Source organism: Gossypium raimondii, chromosome 13, assembly GCF_025698545.1.
Source record: "Gossypium raimondii isolate GPD5lz chromosome 13, ASM2569854v1, whole genome shotgun sequence".
NCBI lineage: Eukaryota > Viridiplantae > Streptophyta > Magnoliopsida > Malvales > Malvaceae > Gossypium > Gossypium raimondii.
In genome coordinates, this window is record NC_068577.1 from 18,697,057 (window position 1) to 18,703,304 (window position 6,248).

A 6,248-nucleotide genomic window follows, 5' to 3' on the forward strand; every position below is an offset into this window, starting at 1 on the left:
CTTTTATCATTCTCCGTTGCCTAATCAGGATATTCGTGATTCTTCACATATAGCAATATATCTTGGTACCAGAGACGATTATCATTCTCCATTTCTTCAATACTGTAGCAGTGGGCTGGGATCTCATAAATACTAATTTGAATGGGCTTCATGTCCTCTAACTAATTCACTTTAATCATAGAGGCCAAAGTAGCAAGAGCATCATCCATCTGATTTTCTTCTCGTGGGAGATAATAAAAGGTAATGTTGTCAAACTCGGTAATCAATTCCAAAACCAATTTTCGATAACGGATTAACTTGGAGTCTCTCGTTTCCCATTCCCCTTTTAGTTGGTATATTACCAGTGCTGAGTCTCTATATACTTCTAATGTCTTAATTTTCCGTTCTATGGATGCTCGAATACCCATGATGCAAGCTTCATACTCAGCCATGTTATTAGTGCAATCGAAGTCCAATTTACTGGTGAAAGGATGATAATCTTCATTTGGAGATACCAGGACTACCCCAATCCCATTGCCTAACGCATTCGATGCCCCATCAAAGTTTAATCTCCAAAAATGATTTTCTTGGGGATCCTCTTCAACATTCGCCACACACATCAAGTCTTCATTCGGGAAATCAAAATCCAGAGGTTCATAATCTTCTAACGCTCTGCTAGCCAAGAAATCTGCTATCGCACTCCCTTTGATGGCCTTCTGGCTTATATATACAATATCAAACTCGGAGAGTAAGATTTGCCATCTAGCCATTCTCCCATTCAACGCCGTTGACTCTATCATATACTTTAAAGGGTTTAATTTTGAAATTAGACAAGTCGTATGATAGAGTAAGTATTGCCTCAACCTCTTTGTCACCCAAATCAAGGCACAACATAACTTTTTGATAGACAAATATCTCATTTCACAATCAGTAAATTTCTTACTGAGATAGTATATCGCTTTTTTCTTCTTTCTAGTTGCATCATGTTGACCCAACACACATCCCATGGAATTGTCGAACACCGTTAAATAAAAAATCAAGGGTCTATCTGGGCTAGGTGGTGACAGCACTAGAGTATTTGATAGGTATTGCTTTATCTTTTCAAAAGCTTATTGGTATTCTTCATTCCAAACACCTAGATTATGTTTCTTCAGAAGACGAAATATGGGGTCACACTTCTCAGTCAACTGTGAAATAAACCGAGTAATATAATTTAATCTTCCTAAGAAACCTCGAACTTCTTTCCGAGTACGTGGTGGCGGTAAATCTCGTATTGCCTTAACTTTGTCTGGGTCAATCTCGATTCCTTTTTCACTGACTACGAAGCCCAACAACTTTCCTGATCTGGCTCAAAAAATGCATTTTGTTGGTTTAAGTTTGAGCTGAAACTTTCTTAGTCTTAAGAATAATTTTCTCAAGACCTGTACATGTTTCTCCCCTGTTTTGGATTTGGCAATCATATCATCCACATAAACCTCAATCTCCTTGTGCATCATGTCATGAAACAAGGCTACTATGACTCTCTGATATGTTGCTCCCGCATTCTTTAATCCGAATGGCATCACTTTATAGCAAAATGTTTCCCACAAAGTAATGAATGTAGTCTTTCGCATATCTTCAGGATGCATCTTTATCTGATTGTATACTGAAAAAACCATCCATGAAAGAAAACAGCGAATATCCTGCCGTATTATCCACCAAAGTATCAATGTGTGGCAATGGGAAATTGTCTTTTGGGCTTGCTTTGTTCAAATCTCTGTAATCCACGCACATTCGTACTTTTCCATCTTTTTTAGGGACTGGAATGATGTTGGCTACCCATTCAGAATATTTGACTTCCTGTAAGAACCCAACATCAAACTGCTTCTTGACTTCCTCTTTAATTTTAAGCTCAATATTAGGCCTCATTCTTCTGAGCTTCTGTTGAACGGGCTTGCAATCCTCCCTTATAGGTAAGCGATGCACTACAATGTTAGTGCTCAACCCGGGCATATCTTGGTATGACCATGCGAAGACATCCTTGAATTCTTGGAGTAATTTAATGAGGTCTCATCTTGTCTTTGTAGAAATCTCAGCCCTAATTTTCACCTATTTCCCTTCTTCTAAGCTCACAACTTCTATGGCTTCCTTGTGAGGTAGAATTTGTTTTTCTTCCTATTCTACCATTCTCAACAAGTGCAAACATAAACCACCATCTATGTCACCTTCAAAGTCATGTGATCCCTCTAAACACATGTTTCGTTCAAGAGGAAACTCTGAGTTTGTAGCAGCGTCATTCACATCATTGATATACAGGGACCTAATATGGTTACAAAAGAATGTATGAATTTATGTACAATTATTTATGCAATATAATTATAAATGAAAGAATAATTTAATGTATTTACTCATATGGGAAGAATAAAATAATATTTGCTCGAAAGAATTGTAAAGATGTATTTTATTAAAATAAAGATATTTGAACATAAGCCTTTTTCACAAAAGAGTTATTATTATTTCTAGGCTAAAACAACAGGTTTGTTCTGAATATTACTCTGAGATAGTTCTAAAGACTTCAGGTATTTCTTCCGTAGTCCAATTATTTAGAACACTCCTAGGCTTATAAGGACAAATGTTTAACAAGCTCCTCTCTTCATTTGCATCCTCATGAATGGCATTGATGTGCATAATTTCCAACGTCTCTTCTATGATTTCCTCAATCAGTATCCTTCTATCAGAATGAATGACCCCTCCAGATACGAACATTTTGGATATGTGGGGAATTATCATTGGCTCCCATTTAGTTTCTTCCCCATTTAGGCGCCCCTTTCTTCTTTCCTGCCTTTTCTCTAACTCATTCTTTCTCTGTCCTCTGTCTGGCCTGTATCCTAAGCCAAAGTGATCTTCTTTTTCTTTCAGTACTGGAACCTCAGTTTTCCCCTAAAGATATCTCCCTAGTCCTCTTCTGGGTAAAATTCCTTTTCTTACTAACAATTGCAAACCCATCTCTGTAGTTTTGGATCTTTTAGGTACGAGAATTTTTCTCCCTTCAGGAACAAATGTTGCATTTAAAAATTCCAGATATCGAAATGAGCACTCCACCGACTCGTCATTAGTCTCCACGTACGGCGCCTCATTAGATACAGTTGCTATAATATCCTCCTCAGCGTTTATTGTCACCAGCCGACCTTCCAACACTAACTTCAATTTTTTATGTAATGATTACGGTATGACCCCCACCGAATGTATCCAAAGTCTCCCTAATAAGCAATTGTAGGAGGATTTGATGTCCATCACAAGAAAATCCACCTCGTAAACTGTTGGGCCAATCAGTAGGGGTATCTCAATTCTTCCCATGACCTTCTTTTCTGTACCGTCAAATGCCCTCACTATATTTTGGCATGTTTTCATGTGTGAGCTGTCTATGGGAAGCCTGTTAAGTGTGGATAGTGTCAACACGTTCAAAGCTGATCCATTGTCAATCAAAACTCCTGGCAAAGTATACCCTTTGCATCGTGTGGTAATATGCAAAGCCTTAGTAGACCCCATGCCCCTAAGTGGTATCTCATCATTGTTGAAGAATATGAAGTTATCAGCACTGATATTATTGACCAACCTATCCAATTTGTTGACAGAAATATCATTGGCTACATAGGTTTCGTTCAACACCTTCATCAACGCACTACGATGTACTTCTGAATTCAAGAGCAATACCAGTACAGATATACGAGTCGGTTGTTTATGCAAATGTTCGAGCACATTATACTCACTATGTTTTAAAATTTTGAGGAATTCCACAACTTCTTCCTTCTTCACTGGCTCATTAATAGATAACACAGGCTCAGCTACTTTTTCTTTTTGTCCCACTGCTATGGCATTTCCTTTCACAAGTTCTAGATAAGCACCTATACTCTGATCCTCTGAGATCCCCTTTCCAAGGATAGTTGTATTGCACTCGTAATTCCATGGAACCTTTCTACTATCTTGGTAAGAAAAGGTTGCAGGTTTCTTTATTATAATCCTTGGTATTACTGGCATTCTTACTTCATCTTTCTTTGGTCGTGAGATGATGACCACAGGCTGAGCTACTCTTGGAGTCTTGATGGATTCGGATGTGCAAATACTCCCTTCTTCCTTAACTTCTTCGTAGAACTCCATTTCCTCGTTATCCATCATGCCTTTCACCAAGGCTCTGAACTCTGTACACTCTTGAATCTCGTGTCCCTCCTCATTATGGAACTCACAGTAGTTTTCTAACCTTCCAAAACTTCTTTTCGAATCCAAAACAAACAACCCCTTTTTTGCCATCTCCTTTCAGGCCCATCTTAAAGGAATTTTCACTTCTGCGATATCTTCCTTGATTTTTCTACTCATGTTCCCACCTATCATGTTCACCCCATTGTAATTGTGATTAGGTAACGGATTCTCTGTATTGGGCAAATCATCTAGTTTAACAACGCTCATATCTATGATTCTTTCAACCAATTTTTTGAACATCGTACAATGTTCTATAGAATGCCCCACAATTCTCGCATGATAATCACATTGTGCATTTGCATCATACCATTTGGGGTACGGAGGCTGTAAAGGTTTTAAGTAGTGAGGGGAAACAACGTGACCATTAAATAAATTTTGATACAGATCCTTATACGACATTGGGATTGGCGTAAATTGAGGCTTCTCCGTGTTTTGTCTTGTGTCGGACCCCTATTTTGACGATCCTTGTTGGTTAACAGCCACCTTTCTTGGCTGATTCACCATAATCGTTTTTGAATAACCTTTTCTATATGAGCTCATGTTGTTGATCTCATTTTCTTTCTTCTTCGAGGCCGTCCTTTTGCTACTTTCTCCAACATCTATCTTCCCACTTCTGATAGCATTTTCTATCATTTCACCATTCATAACTATATCAGAAAAGCTTTTTGTTGCACTTCCTAACATATGTGTGATAAATTGAGCTTTCAATGTGTTAACGAAAAGCATGGTCATCTCTCTTTCTAGAAGAGATGGTTGAACTTGAACGACAACCTCTCTCCATCTTTGTGCGTATTGCCTAAAACTTTTGACGGGTTTCTTTTCCATGTTCTATAAAGTGATTCTATCAAGTACCATGTCGGTCACATGACTGTACTGCTTTATGAACGCTTGTGCTAAATCTCTCCATGAATTTATTTTGGTACGACTTAATTGATTGTACCATTTGGATGCTACCCCTGTGAGGCTATCCTGGAAACAATGTATCAGCAGTTGGTCGTTATTAACATACTCAGTCATTCTCCTGCAAAACATGGTAATATGAGCTTCAGGGCTACTAGTTCCATTGTATTTCTCAAACTCGGGCATTTTGAATTTGTAAGGGGGTACTAAATCCGAAACCAAGCTCAATTCTTTAGCGTCATTTCCATGGTAGCTCTCAGTACTTTTCATCGCTCTAAGTTTTTCCTCCAGCCATTTATACTTTTCTTCGAGCTGTTTTGGCAATTCGTCCTTCATTTTCTCAACTGTTTCGTCGAAGTCAGGAATAACAGGATTAACAAGGTTGTCTCCGGGTTAGAACCTGATCTAGCTTGAAAATTTATTGGTGTTACAACACCGTCCTAAAACTGCTGAGGCTTGATGGTGATAGATGATTTCCGCGGATATATCTCCACTTGGGTTTGCCCATGCTGAGGGGTAAAGCCTGGGGGATGAAGAAGTCCCTCACTGTCTCCTTCTTCCACATTAAGCACAGAGCCATTTCCTTTATCAGTTCTTCCGGTTAACAACTGAGTTAATTGAGCCATTATATTCCCTTGAGATTCTATCATCTTGTCCATCATTTTTTGTTGTTCATTCATTTGTTGTTGAAGCTGATCCTGCATCTCTTTTTGGAACTGTTCTAGCCTTTCCATCTTTTGATCCATGACTTTAGTTTTTGATCGAGTACCGTAGTGGTGTGTAGTGGATTGGTTGATTTCCAGATTAACTGAGGAATGATTTATACCCATTAGAATCTTTTAATATTTTTAATGCATATGAAACAAATGCAATGCATGAAATGAATGCAAAAAGGCGTCAATTTTGATTCAATTCCATTTAAGAAAACTTTACTAGAAAGTAAATTTCTTTACATAAAGTGAATTACAAATAAATCTTTGCCCTATTACTTAGCATTCTAATATTTCTAAGTAACACAGCTAACTCTTGCCCCCGATCTGATTCTAATTCATACTTCACATTCAGCATGTCTGCCTGTACTGCCAAAGTTTGCACGCGATCAGCTGCTTCTCGAATCTGGACCATAGCTTCCT